This window comes from Triticum aestivum, chromosome 4A, assembly GCF_018294505.1.
Source record: "Triticum aestivum cultivar Chinese Spring chromosome 4A, IWGSC CS RefSeq v2.1, whole genome shotgun sequence".
Lineage (NCBI taxonomy): Eukaryota > Viridiplantae > Streptophyta > Magnoliopsida > Poales > Poaceae > Triticum > Triticum aestivum.
This window is the reverse complement of record NC_057803.1, coordinates 335,439,739-335,454,996: the sequence shown is the minus strand read 5'-3', so window position 1 is coordinate 335,454,996 and position 15,258 is coordinate 335,439,739.

Genomic DNA, 15,258 nt, shown 5'->3' with positions numbered 1-15,258 from the left:
GGTTCGTTCGGTCGTTGTGGATGACTCCTCTATTGAATTAACATGCGCGCCCAAGGAGAAGGTGGCAAACGGTCATTGGAATGACGTCGCACTCAAAGGTGTCTTCGTAGGCGCCAATTTTGAAGGAGACTTGTACTCAATGCTCAACTTGGATAGTGCCGGAGTCGCTAAGCCATTGCACTTTGTATGGATGTGGATGCTTCGTCTTAGGCAATTGGAGCTTGGAGCAAAGTTCTTCACTTGCGAGATTATGAAAACTCCCTCCATCGATGATGACCTTGACGGATCATCCGTTGATGCGGCCTTGGTGTGGAATATGTGGCATCTTTGGTCTTCTTATTGGTGATGTAGGAGAGTCAAGACCTTGGATACAACAAGGGCGGGACTTGAATCTTCATCGCAAAAGACTTGTTCCTCTTCATCGTTCACTTGCCCGTGCATGGCGACTTGCTCAAGAGCGTCCATTTCTCCTTCACTCATGGAGTCGTAGGTGCCGTCATCATTGAGGATCATGGTTCGCTTGTTGGTGCACTCATATGACTTGTGGCCTCGGCCTCCGCATGTGAAGCATTTGAAGGAACTCATCTTGACGGTCTCATCGATTGGGGTTGATGGTGATGAAGCTCTCGGCTTGAAGTTGCTTGTAGTAGGAGGATGACTTGGAGTAGACGAAGCTTTCTTGGAACTCGACTTGTCGATGTTGCTAGTAGAAGGCTTGGTACACGGTGTTGGAGTCGTTGAAGCTTGGGTGTTGAAGAAGCCGTATGATTTGATGAGAACTTGGCATACTTGAAATCATCTTGCACTTGGCGTTCCGCTTTGGTAGCTTGATGCACTAGCTCGATGAGGTTCGAGTATGGTTGAAATTCCGCGATCTTCTTGATGGGATGATTGAGTTCATTCAAGAAACGTGCCATAGTTCGCTCATCGTCTTCCGTGACATTGGCTCATATCATGGCAATCTCCATCTCCTTGTAGTACTCTTCAACGCTCTTGGTTCCTTGCTTGAGTAGTTGGAGTTTCTTGAAGAGGTCACGGTTGTAGTAGGTAGGCACAAAGCGTGCTCTCATGGAATCCTTCATTTGCGCCCAAGTAGTGATGGGTGGTTCACCTCTTGCCTCTTGGCACTCGATGACTTGTTCCCACCAAATGAGGACATAGTCTTGGAATTCAAGGGATGCCATCGCAATTTTCTTCTCTTCGTCCTAGTTGTGCAAATGGAAAATTTTGTCGACCTTCAATGCCCATGAAAGGTACTCTTGGGGATCATTGCTTCCACTGAACTTGGGCATGGTGAACTTGAGCTTGCCGTAGCGTTGCTCTTCATTGTGTTGGGGTTAGGGATGAGGACGTCCATGTTGTTGATGATTGTTAAGCTCTTGTCGCTCTTGGTGAGGAGGGTTGTCAACCTCATGTTGATCTTGTCATGGAGGATTTCCAATGTCGTCATGCTCTTGGCGAACTTGATGTTCTTGGCGAGCTTGTGGGGTAGCTTGTCGAGCTCGAGGAAGAACTTGACGATGCACGCGAGCTTGAAATCTTCGTTCTTGAATTACGTCGTGAAGTGCTTCTTCTTGTTCACTAGCTTGTCGGCCTCGGTTGGCTATGGCTCGACTTGAATCTCGGAGGGCTTGTTGCGCCGCAAGTGCTTGAGCGTCACGGAGTTGATGTTCTTGGCGTTGTGCTTCTGCATCTTGTGCAACTTGGTGTAGACACGCTCGCTCTTCCTCTTCATGTTGGCGTTGTCGTTGCTGTTCTCGTGCTAGCGTGAAAGCCTCTTGGGTTTGACGTCGTTGATGCTCTTGAGAATCGGTGTCACGTATAGGATTGAGGCTTCTTGACGATCGTTGCGCGTGGCACGGCGTAGAGTGTTTGATGTCGGTGTACTTGAGCTGGAGAGGGTGAAGTTGGAGTGTCGACTTGAGCGAGTCCTTGTTGAGGACGAAGTGGAAGAAGAGCGGTTGAGCAACAAAGCGTGAATCTTTTCCATCTATTGCTTGTGATTGTTGAGCTTGTGGTCGAAGTAGTCCTTTGTACGTTGCTCGGAGAGTTTCAAGTCGGAGGCGAGGTTGTCGATGCGTTCACTCATGGCTTGTTGCTCTTGATGCAAAGCATGTTGTGCACCAAAGAGGTGACTCTTGGTGACATAGGAGTTCATGTCATCGTCGTGCTCAATGAAGAGTGGGTTGGTAGAATTACTTGGCCTATCCATCATTCCAAGATAAATGTGAGTGGTAGAAAGAGAAGAACGAATACCAAATGTACCTTGACTGAAGTTGAAAGTGGATCGATGATCACTCCAATGTAGGACAAGGAAATAACACAATTGGTACTAGCTCTTGTCAGTTTCTCACACCTACGCAAGTAAAAGCTTATGGTGGAGCTTGGTTAGGATGGTGGCACAAAATTTGATGCAATTGTAAGTGAGCTTCAATAATGTTGGAAAAGATTCACAAGATGCAATGTAACAAGTAGACCAAGCATATAAGGTACATGGAAACACACACGCAAAAAGATAAGTGGGGTTGTGCAACCAAGGTTGAGCCAGAATGTGGAATCGACAAAAATGCTCTTATTGCACAACACTTGAGAGACGCTAGCACGATTGCACAATAAGCGGATACAAAGAACCTGTGCACAACCTACTTAGCAAAAATGCAACGACTTCTATCCCAAGTATGCTCTATGCAAGGTGTTTCGATGATATGATCCAAGATGATCGAGTATGACAATCTAAATGTTGTATGATGCTATGGTTCTTGCTTCAAAGCTCTTTGCTTATCTTTCCTCTTTGCTTACAAGCTTGTTTGGCTCTTTGATGTTTGAGATCTTTTCTCATGCAATGCTTGATGAACCAAGATATCAATTGTGTATGCGATGACAACTTTGTGACACAAGAGATGATACCAATATATGCAACAATGATGTATGTGTGCTATGAGAAGTATGATCACTAATGTGCACAAGTATCATTGTCGGCAATACTCAATGGCTAGTCTTGATGGGTAAGCAACACAAAGGACTAAGGCTATGATGGCTATCAATGTAATGGCAAGAGTGATATGTCCAATACCAAGACGAGGTTACCATTCTTGCTTACAGTATGGTGTCAAAATGGTTGACCTAAATACCAATATGTAATCGAGGTGGTCGTTGTTGTTGATGCGTCCATGGCGAAGATGAGCGGCGGTGATGTTGATGTCGAACCGTACCTAGATAGCCGAAACGCAAAAGGATACGGTACCGCAACTCAAATTCTCAAAGCTCGAAGTAGCGAACGTTTCGGAGAGCAAAATGGGTAAGCAATGGTGGTGGTATGCGGAAGTGGTGATGGTGTACTGTTGGTAGGAGTGTGTATGCGGAAATGTGGGGCGGTGGTGGTGACTACACTGAAAAATCAGTTTCGTCAGTGTTGGTCGGACGTCCGGGCTGGGTCGGTCGGACGTTCGGGCTGGGCCGGTCGTCGGACGTCCGGGCTGGGTCAGACGTCCGGTGCCTGGGCGAAAATCGAGCACGGGATGAACTTCACGTGTTCGTGATGGGGATGACGAAAATGGTCAAATCCGGAGGATTTTGTGGATGGGAAGGGTGGGGAAAGGGGGAAAAGCTAGATACACTCAAAACAAAGCAAATCCATGGATCCAAACCAACAAAATATCAACACACTACCAAATCACAAAAAAAATTGGGGCTATTTTCATGGGGAATTTTTCGAATTAGGACGAAAAACAACAAAACAAGGCTAGAAACACAACAGGGAGGCTCCGAAATCATGATCAACGTGGCTCTGATACCAAGATGATGTAGGTTAGAACCCTAATCGGCCGATCTTTCATGAAACACTACAAAAAAAGACACATCCGTGACATTTTGGGCCGAACGAATTTTTTTCTGTGATTGAAAGTGCGTTATATCGACTAGAGGGGGGGGTGAATAGGCGATTTTTATGAAAGTCTTCAAAACGTGGAAGTTATGAAGACAAATGATAGAAATAAACCTATTACCCTGCAGCGGAAGGTAGACTACACTAGGCAAGCCATAGTCAAGTATTCAATAGAGTGAAAACACAATGACTAATAGCAGCAATGTAGTAAGGATCAGGTAGGAAGATATTGTGAAGCCACACAAAACACGCAATAACTCAGTGAAGACAAAAGATAGTACGAACATACAATGACTTCACAAGGAGTAACAGTGAGTAAAGGGAAGGGGAGATGAAACCAGTGACTCGCTGAAGACAATGGTTTGTTGGACCAGTTCCAGTTGCTGTGCCAACTGTACGTCTGGTTAGGGCGGCTAGGTATTTAAACCTTAGGACACACAGTCCCGGACACCCAGTCCTGAACACGCAGCTCAGGACACCCAGTCCTCACCGTATTCCCCTTGAGCTAAGGTCACACAGACCTCTCCCAATCACTCTGGTAAGTCTTCAAGGTAGACTCCCAAACCTTCACAGACTTCGTTCACGGGCAATCCACAATGTCTCTTGGATGCTCAGAACGCGACGCCTAACCGGCTGGAGGATGCACAGTCCTCAAGTGTAATAAGTCTTCAGATCACACAGACAAGAAGACTTAAGTGATGCCTAATTCTCTTTGCCTCTGGGTGGTTAGGGCTTTATACTTGCAAGGAATTCTCTCTCAAAGGCTTCGAGGTGGGTTGCTCTCAAATGACAAAAGCCGTACTCTGAATCTGATCAACCAACCGTCTATGGTTGTAGGGGGTGGGCTATTTATAGCCACTTGGCAACCCGACCTGATTTGTCCGAAATGACCCTGGGTCACTAAGGAACTGACACGTGTTCCAACGGTCAGATTTCAAACTCACACGGCAACTTTACTTGGGCTTCAAGCAAAGCTGACTTGCCCGGCTCTGGACAAGATTCGCTCTCAAAGTCTTCACTCGAAGACATACGTTTTGTTTAAGCATCACTTCAGTCATTCTGACTGGTTCTCTTGGACCCCACTTAACAGTACGGTGGTTCCTATGACTCAACACAAAAGAAAGAGAACTACGAAAGATCTAAGTCTTCGAGCTCCATAGGCTTCGTGTTGTGTCTTCTCTTGTCATAGTCTTCAATGTGAATATCTTCATATACCACATTTGACTTCAATGTCTTCATACATTTTTAGGGGTCATCTCTGGTAGGAAAACCGAATCAATGAGGGACTTCTACCTGTGTTATCCTACAATTCTCACAAACACATTAGTCCCTCAACTAGGTTTGTCGTCAATACTCCAAAACCAACTAGGGGTGGCACTAGATGCACTTACAATCTCCCCCTTTTTGGTGATTGATGACAAACTAGTTGAAGTTTTCGACGGGGAATATAATCTGTGAAATTGTAAAGGATAAGGAATTGTCTTCATAAGTTGCAAGGGCTCCCCCTGAAGATGTGCATATAAGTAATTTGCTTTTGGAATGCAAATGCACATGGCAGGTTGTACTTATGCAGATCCACTTCAACTTATGATGACAATCCACTATGCATGTGAAAGTATATGAAGATAATGACATGCATAATGGAAAATGGACGTCTGCAGAATGATCTAAGTGCGGAATTTATCGTCGCACATGCGGAATTTATCATCGCAACACACGGTGGAAAATAAGTAGCAGATGACCATCGAGTTTAAGTGTTACAACTCAAAGAACCAAATGTAGCAAAACGAGAGTTGTAAGCACGAAGCAAAATATAAAGCACCCGCCCATATGGACCCACTTGAAGACTATCAACCTCATATGCTTCTCCCCCTTTTGTCAGTAAGGACCAAAAAGGTTTGAAGACATAGAGCATCTACTCGTTCCCATGAGGAGTAGGTGAAGCAGCAGGGTCATTGGTTGTGTTTGGCGGTGCTGAAGAGCTTGGAGCAGAGTCGAAGCATGCTGAAGGAGGTGGCGGTGAAGTAGCATCGTCTTCATCCTCGATTACTCTGGCATTCACAGTTGCAGCAGAGGAAGAGAACTCAGAGTCTTCAAGGGATGAAGTTCATCGCAGCACTGCCCTTCGAGGAGGTGTGGAGTCAAACTTGAATCGCTCAGTGAAGCCATCCTCTTGAAGATCATCTTCAGAACACATCAGTCTTAGCCCTTTCCATGTGCGGCGAGAGGTTTCATGGGCAACAAAAGCATTCTTGGTGGCAAGATTGCGAATGCGATTAACATCCACCAAGAGGCTTTGCATCTGACGCTTCAGCCAGTCATGATGCCTATCCTGTTTCTGATGAAGAGCCACAAGAAGCTCTCGGTCGTTGAGAACACGAGTGCGCTTCTTGGGTCGTGGAGCAGTTGTACTGTCAGTGGCTTCAGTGAGAGCAGGATGCGGTGCACGTGTAGTGCCAGCCAAAGGATACACACGAGTTACGGCTTCCATGCCTTCAACGTTCTGAGTGAAACTTTGATGCTCTGCATTCTGAAGACTGAGAGGTTCCTTGGCAGGCTCAGGATAGATGGCTTCAATAGACATATCCACATCAGGCAAAAAGATCCGATGGTTGCGGGCCGAGGGCTGATATGAGATAGCGGAGTGATGTTTGATCAGCCGCATCACCCAAGGGGCGTAGAACTTCAAACCAAACAGATCAGAGCCAGATGCAGCAAGTTGGCGAATGAAGAAATCCTGTGTATTGAAGCATTTTCCATGAAGAATGTAGAAGACCAAAGTCTTCATTGCACCTTCCAGCTTGGCATGGGGAGAATGTCCTTTGATTGGCCAGAGAGTTCGCCTTATGATGTGATAAATGGTTCTTGGCAGATACTCAAGGTCTTCAATGAAGAACTCCGTGGGATAAGCAGCATCTTGGGGCAATGGCTTCATCATACTGAGCATCTGACTCATATTAGGTTCAGTCTTCTGAAAGATGCTCTCAATAGCTTCACTATGAAGCTGACAGCCATGCTCGTAGAGATCGCCAGGAGTGGGCAAACCAGTGAGCTCAATGATGTCAAAGGCTTTGGCTTCGTGATGAACATTTCCTGTCATCCACTTCAGGACCCAAGTCTTCGGATCTCTGCTATACCCGCGGATGTGAAGTGTGGCATATAATTGGAGCAGCAACTCTTCATTCCAATGCTCTTGGTCAGTGACGAACGGCAGTAGTCCAACCTCTTTGGAGCAATCCAGAGCTTCTTCCCGACAGGGCAGACCAGCTATTGCTTCAATGTCAAGGCGCTTGTGTGGGAAGATGCGACCTTGGTTGTAAAGAACACATGAGTAATAGCTTCGCTGTGGATAACTCCAGAACCGATCAGATGATATTCTTTCCCTGGAGCTGTTGAAGAATGTGTTGTCTGCTCTGAAGCCATTGATATTGAAGGAGCCAGGTGCTGATGCAGGTCCTGGGAACCGTGGCAATCTTGGGATTGGTTTCTGTACCTGAGGCTTGTGCTCAACATGATAGTCGAATTGGGGACCGGCAACAAACACAGGAACAGAAGCAGCGGGATTAGTGGCTTCGCTGACTTCTGGTGCTTTTGTTGGTGAGGGCTCCACATTTGCTTCAGCCATGATAGCGTTAGTGGCTTCAGTGGTGTTGGTGGTGGCAGCCGCAAGATTTTCGACCTCCACTTGACGAGCTGGAGGGTCACTTACGATCACGTTCTCCTCGAGAACTGCTTCTTGGTGGGACAGGGGAGTAGCATCTTGTGGTACTTCTTCTTCATCGGCTGATGCAGCCGGAATGTCTTCAGCAGTTTTAGCTTCAGACGCAGAGACTTGAGGCCTTGGACCTTTGCGAAGCCTGCGCAATGCAGGTGACGCCTGTGGAGTTGCTGTTGGCTGGGACTCAAGGTCTTCATTCTCTTGTGGGTGATCCGCCAATGAAGCATCCTGTGCAATTGGCGTCAGTGGACGACCAATTCTGATGAGTTCGCTGTGCGTTAGCACAGGCGATGATACCTGTTGGTGTTCTAGCTGAGGAAGGGCTGCATCATCTTCAACATGGTCATGATGACCAATGTCTTCAGTAGCGATGGGATCAGCTGCTGGAAAGTCTTCAGCTTCATGAGCCTCTGTGAAAGCAGGCTCATGGACAGTCAGTTGACGTTCTTGTGGATCGGTGTCGGGGTGAACCATGGAAATGGGTTCAACAATCAAGGGCTCTGTGGGAGCAGCCCGTTCCTTCTTCGTCCTTCTTTTCTTCTTGGCGGGGGCAGTAGCAGAGGCTTCAGGATGTTTTCTCTTCCTTGCTTCAACCTCAGCAGTACTGGTCTTTTTCAATTCTGAAGCGGTTGACCTGGCCTTTGGCTTCGGGCCAGTCATGCGAGTTGGGAAGACAAGGGGATCTGCCTCCTGCCGTGGTGCTTCAGGTTCAGCCATAGCGGGATTCTTCTGCTTCTTGGCAGCCATCCTGGGGTCGATGCCTGGAAGCCCAAGGGCCTTGCGCTTCTCAGCCTCATTGTAGGCTTGCACACACCTATCAGCCAGGACCTTCATGCGCTCACGAGAACCCTGAGCTTCTGCATGTTTCTTTAGAAAAGCTTCCTTGAGCTCGTGCAGCATAATCTTGAAATTCTTCACGTCTTGCACGCTGAGCTTGGCCATATGCTTCTTGAACTGAGATTTCTCAAAGTCAATCTTCTGCTTCAGTTCAACAATGCGCTGGGCGATAGCTAACTCTGAAGCAATGGCGCCATGGAAGGCGACACTGAGACCAATGGGTAGTTGGAGATCGTCGAAGCTGATGTTTGGCGTGTCAAACCATTCATCAATGAAGTTGTGAATGATTGTTACATCAAAGAGAGGCAGATCATTGAAGATTTCTGCTTCTTCTTTGCTCTTGATGAGTTGCTCAAGAGCGTCATCTGCAAGATCTTCATCACTTGACAGATCAATGGCATCATTGCCCAGAATGGCAGCAGCTGTTAGCTCTTGGCCGGTGTGTGGCAGAGGCATCTTGACCTTCTAGGGCTTGGAGATGCGTGATAAATCTTCGGACTGCACACTGTCTTCAGGAGGTGCAGTTGCCAGTGGCTTCGCCCGTGAGATTTTTGGTGAAGGGGCAGGCTTTGAAGCTTTAGGCTTCTTCAACTTCTTTGGCTTCGGTGCTGCAGGCGCTTCATCTGATTCAGCGTCAGCTGCAGGCTCATTCACTGCAGTCCCTTGAACCAAGATATGGGTGATGAGGCCTTCAAGGTTGTGGAAAGGACCGACGACATTGGGTTCTGCATCTCGTGTGCCATCAGCCCTTGGAGCTGAGGGACCAGGGTTGAAGTCTAGTCCCAATGTCTTCTTGTTTTGCTTCGCTGAGTTCTGGGCAAACTGGAAGTTGCGCTTGAACAGAATGTCGTCACGACACAATAGTAGTGACGATGGGTGTGCATCAGCAGGCTGTGGCCCACGGACCATGCAGGGATAGAAGGCTTGTTCAATGGCTTCATCTCTGGGCCTGGGTTGAAGATTCTTGTATAGGATGTCTCCCCACGGTCTCTTGATGGCATTTTTATCAGCATATTCCTGGGTTACAAATCGGTATTTGAACCATTGTTCTGCCCAGTATTTTCGAATCCATTGGATTCGGGTCTTGCGCCGATTGTAATCCTCTTCAGGATCTGTCTTGTACAGTTCTCAGAGGTCATCTAGAAGATCTCTAGATGTTTCTCCATGACGCTTTCTGCCACCCTTCCTTGTTGATTTCTCTGAAGCCATGAACTTTAAACTGAAAGGCTTCAACATGTTCAAAGGCTTCAAAGATTTTCGCTTGCTGGACAAACAGGAACTTACTTCGGGAGAATTTATATGATGCTGTAAGAATTCTGCAAATGAATGCAGACTATGAGAACCAAGGGATTCTCCCACGGACATGTACTTGTGACAGCATTAAGGTGTGAGGGAAGGGGAAGAGGTCATATGCATTCTCAGAAGAGTTTGAATATAAATCAGTTTAGAAGACATTGACCTCATCGTGCAAAGACATTCACTCATAGATAAGGAGTTGGTTCCAGATTTGTACGAATCCAGAGATTAGTACAAGTGAGGAATCTAACTACTTTGTGAAGCAAAAGTGAATATACTAGGCATGTTATGAGATGCAGTATGAGAGAGATCTAACTTGTGTGAATAGAAACTGCTTGTGGTAGAAAGTGACAAAGCCATAGGATCAACGGTGCCGTAAAAAGGAAGTTTTATTTACCACACTAAGAACTGCTAATCAGAGTGGAAGATGAGGCCGAGTAGTTCGATCTTCCGTGCCCTAACTTGGCGACGGAGGACACCTACAGCGACGGTGGAGAGGACGATGTCCGCGGTCAGCGTGAAGACAGCGTCGGAGAGGTTGCGGCTGCGAAGCGCTTCGTCGCCGGCGTCGTCGAGGGCTAGCGGTGGCGCTAGGGTTCGTGCGAGAGTGGAAGAAGAGATAATAACCGCCGTGAAGTGTGTATTTATAGGTACAGGGGCGGCACTGCGTTATTACACAGGTGCCCCTGGCGATTCGCATCTGAGGAACACGTGGCCATCAGCAGAATTTTGGGGTTTGTTCCACGTCCCACGCACGCCTGGATTGTCGGGTGGTCGTTCCTACTTCTCCGGGTTTCATGTGGAGGAATGAGCATTGAAAGTGGACTTAAGGTTTGTCTTTGTATCTTCTGCTGACAAGGACGCAGAGAAGACATTCGATAGTTTCAATAGAATGCATATGATTTGGAGAGATAGAGTTTGAGATAGATAGCATAGAGAGGTTAGGGTCCGATCACATTCACTTAGTTCAAAGATTCAACAAGAAGACATAGCTATAAGTGAATGCTGTAGAGGACAGAACACTAGTATATATATAATCAACATAGTGAAGATAATCATGAAGACATGTTGAGATTGAAGCAACCCAAATGTGAAGACATAGCAAGGTAACGCCATGAGTGAAACACTTCAAAATAGAACATTTGGTGGTGGCGTTACCCACCGTATAGGAAGTATTAGACCCAGACACGGCGCACAATTATCGTGGCGCTCCGAAGTCAAATTCCACATTAATGTATTCACACTTAGAATGTATGTCTTCATTGATTGAAGATATACTTTACTTCGTGTGTTGCACATCTAAGTCATCAATATGCATAAGGGTTAGGATGTGTGCCTGATCACAGGACATATGAGGATTCCAGGATATTTAGCTCACACCGTAACTTGCAAAATCTCTTCTCATCCAAGGGCTTGGTGAAGATATCTGCCAATTGCTCTTCAGTGTTGACGTGTATGATATCAATATCTTCCTTCACAACATGATCTCTGAGAAAGTGGTGATGAATTTCAATGTGCTTTGTCTTCGAGTGCTGAACTGGGTTGTTGGCAATCTTGATGGCGCTTTCGTTGTCGCAGTAGAGTGGCACTTGCTTCAGATGAATGCCATAGTCCTTGAGCGTTTGCTTCATCCACAGAAGCTGAGCGCAGCAAGATCCAGCAGCAATGTATTCAGATTCAGCAGTGGAGAGAGATACACAGTTCTGCTTCTTTGAAGACCAACATACAAGTGATCGTCCCAGAAAGTGACATGTGCCTGATGTAGACTTGCGATCAACTTTGTCACCAGCATAATCAGCATCTGAGAATCCAACCAGATTAAACTCTGAGCCCTTTGGATACCATAATCCTAGAGTTGGGGTGTGAGCCAAATATTGAAGAATTCGCTTCACAGCTAAGTGATGCGACTCCTTTGGTGCCGCTTGGAATCGAGCACACATGCAAACACTAAGCATAATATCTGGCCTAGATGCACATAGATAAAGTAAAGAACCAATCATGGAGCGGTATACCTTTTGATCAAACTCTTTACCATTGTCGTCAGGACCCAGATGATGCTTGGCTGGCATTGGCGTCGTGAAGCCTTTGCAGTCTTGCATACCGAACTTCTTTAGGCAATCTTTGAGATACTTCTCGTGAGATATGAAGATGCCGTTGCGTTGCTGTCGTATTTGAAGACTGAGAAAGAACTTCAGCTCTCCCATCATAGACATTTGATATTGCTCTTGCATCATATATCCAAACTCTTCACTGTACTTCTGATTGGTGCAGCCGAAGATAATGTCATCCACATATATTTGGCACACAAACAGTTCACCATCATATGTCTTCGTGAAGAGAGTGGGGTCGAGAGAACCAGGTATGAAGCCTTTGCTCTTCAGGAAGTATTTGAGTGTGTCATACCAGGCCCGAGGGACTTGTTTGAGGCCATACAGTGCCTTGTTGAGCTTGTATACCATGTCAGGATGTTTTGGATCTTTAAAGCCAGGAGGTTGTGCAACATACACTTCTTCTTCAATCTTGCCATTGAGGAAGGCACTCTTCACATCCATTTGATAAAGAAGTATGTTGTGATGATTTGCATAGGCCAGCAGTATGCGTATGGCTTCAAGTCTAGCCACAGGAGCAAATGTTTCATCGAAGTCAATGCCTTCCACTTGAGTATATCCTTGAGCAACGAGACGAGCTTTGTTTCTGATAACTTGACCATGCTCATCTTGCTTGTTGTGGTATATCCATTTGGTGCCTATTATGTTGTGGTTCCGAGGATCGGGACGCTTGACCAGTTCCCATACATTATTCAGCTCAAACTGTTGAAGCTCATCTTGCATAGCTTGAATCCATTCAGGTTCCATGAAGGCTTCTCCAACTTTCTTGGGTTCTGTTATTGAGACGAATGCAAAGTGCCCACAGAAATTTGCTAGCTGAGTTGCCCTTGAACAAGTGAGTGGACCGGGTGCATTGATGCTATCAATTATTCTTTCAATCTGCACTTCATTGGCAATGCGAGGATGTACAGGGCGAAGATTTTGCTCTTGCTGATCATTGTCGTTGTTAGAAGGAATGTCTTCAGGCTGAGCATTGTCTTCATGTTGATCAGGTGCTGAGATGATAAGTTCTTCTTCAGGATGAGCTACAGAAGGTATAATTTCTCCAGTTCCCATTAGCTTGATTGATTCACTGGATGGAACTTCATCTAGCGCATTTGGCAGTTGCTCTCTTTGTGAACCGTTGGTCTCATCGAACCGCACATCCACTGTTTCAACCACTTTGTAATGAAAGAGATTGAAGACTCTGTAGGAGTGCGAATCCTTTCCATATCCAAGCATAAAACCCTCATGTGCTTTTGGTGCAAACTTTGAGGTGTGATGTGGGTCCTTGCTCCAACACCTGGCGCCAAATACTCTAAAGTAACTGACATTTGGCTTCTTGCCAGTAAGGAGCTCATAAGATGTCTTGTTCAGAAGCTTGTGAAGATAAACACGATTGATTGTATGGCATGCAGTATCAATGGCTTCAGGCCAGAATTTTCTTGGAGTCTTGTATTCATCTAGCATCGTTCTGGCCATCTCAATGAGTGTTCTTTTCTTGCATTCGACGACCCCATTCTGTTGTGGCGTGTATGGGGCTGAGAATTCATGTGTCATGCCCAAGGTATCAAGATATGTATCAAGGCCAGTGTTCTTGAATTCAGTGCCATTGTCACTTCTGATATGCTTTATCTTGGCGCCATAGTTGTTCATTGCTCGATTGGCGAAGCGTCTGAAGACATCCTGCACTTCAGTCTTGTAAAGGATTATGTGCACCCAAGTATATCTAGAATAATCATCAACAATGACAAAGCCATAGAGACAAGCAGTAGTAGTAAGAGTTGAGTAATGAGTGGGACCGAAAAGATCCATGTGAAGCAGTTCAAAGGGTCGAGTAGTGGTCATGATTGTCTTCGAGGGATGTTTGGCCCTCGTCATCTTTCCTGCCTCACAGGCACCGCATAAGTGATCTTTCTTGAACTTGACGCCCTCGATGCCTATGACATGCTTCTTCTTTGCCAGGGTGTGGAGGTTCCTCATGCCGGCATGCCCAAGCCTCCGATGCCAGAGCCAGCATTCTGAAGCTTTTGCTAGAAGACATACGGCAAGCTGTGGTCCTGCTGAGAAATCTACCACGTACAAATCATCTTTTCGATACCCTTCAAATACTAGAGACTTGTCAGATTCCATTAGAACAAGGCAACGATATTTTCCAAATATTACGATCATGTTTAAATCACAAAGCATTGAGACAGACATTAAGTTGAAGCCAAGGGATTCAACAAGCATGACTTTATCCATGTGTTGATCCCTTGAGATTGCAACTCTACCTAGACCCAATACCTTACTTTTACCAGTGTCAGCAAATGTGATGTGGCTCTTGTCGGATGGACGTAAGGTTGAGTCCATAAGAAGGCTTCTTTTGCCAGTCATGTGATTTGTACACCCACTATCAATAATCCATTCTGAAGACGCTGGTGTCGTACCCTACAGTGCAGTTAGGGGGATAGGCTTCACGAAGAGCATTGTGAAGCAAAAACATTTGACGAACCAGTGGGTTATGAAAGCTTAGATCCAGGTTAGGACTAATAGGGAGAGTAGCAAGCGATTCAGGAACGAAGTACATAGTAAGACCATTCGGGCATTTGATCTTGCGCCCTATGAGATGTTTAAGGTCCCCAGCAATAGCGTCAGACGGTTTTGGTTTTCTGCTGGAGACCTTTCCCTGCAAAAGAGAGTTAAGCTTTCTTAGCCACCCACATCTTCAAGGGTGGCTTAGAAGCAATAAGTCTAAGTGCAGCATCTGAGAACTTTGGCTTTGGAGCCCTAGCAAACAGTCTTGCAGGCGGACAATAGTACTCATAAGAATAAGCAGAATAGTTCTTGGTCTTATGAACATGGCGGTTTGATGAACCGCTCTCATATTCATATGCCTGAGTATGGTTTCCCTGCAAAACATTTGCGTTAGTGCGACTCAGGTGAGTCCTCTGTCTGTATGAAGCCTTTGGACCGTATGAAGCCTTTGGACTGAGGTTTGTCTTCTTCACGTGAGGTGTCATGATGACATTTATAGGAAGATTCTCCAGACACCTTTTCGGAACCCAGATCTTCTTCATAGGCGGTCCATTCCTACAGTTAGTACCAATGTACCTGGCAAACACTTCACCATTCTGATTCTTAAACAGTTTATAGTTTGCATCAAAGGATTCATCAATGACAATGGGGTTAGCACAAGTGAACCCAGATAGAGTGGATGGATCTGTTGAAAATTCCTTTACAGCAACCCATGTGGTTTTGGGGTACTGCTCAGGTTTCCAGTAAGAGCCATCAGCATTCATTTTCCTTACGAACCCAACACCCTCTTTCCTCGGGTTTCGGTTCAAAATCTGCTTTTTGAGGACATCACATAGTGTCTGATGCCCTTTAAGACTTTTGTACATCCCTGTTTCAAGCAATGTCTTCAACCTAGCATTCTCATCAGCAATAGCAGTGGA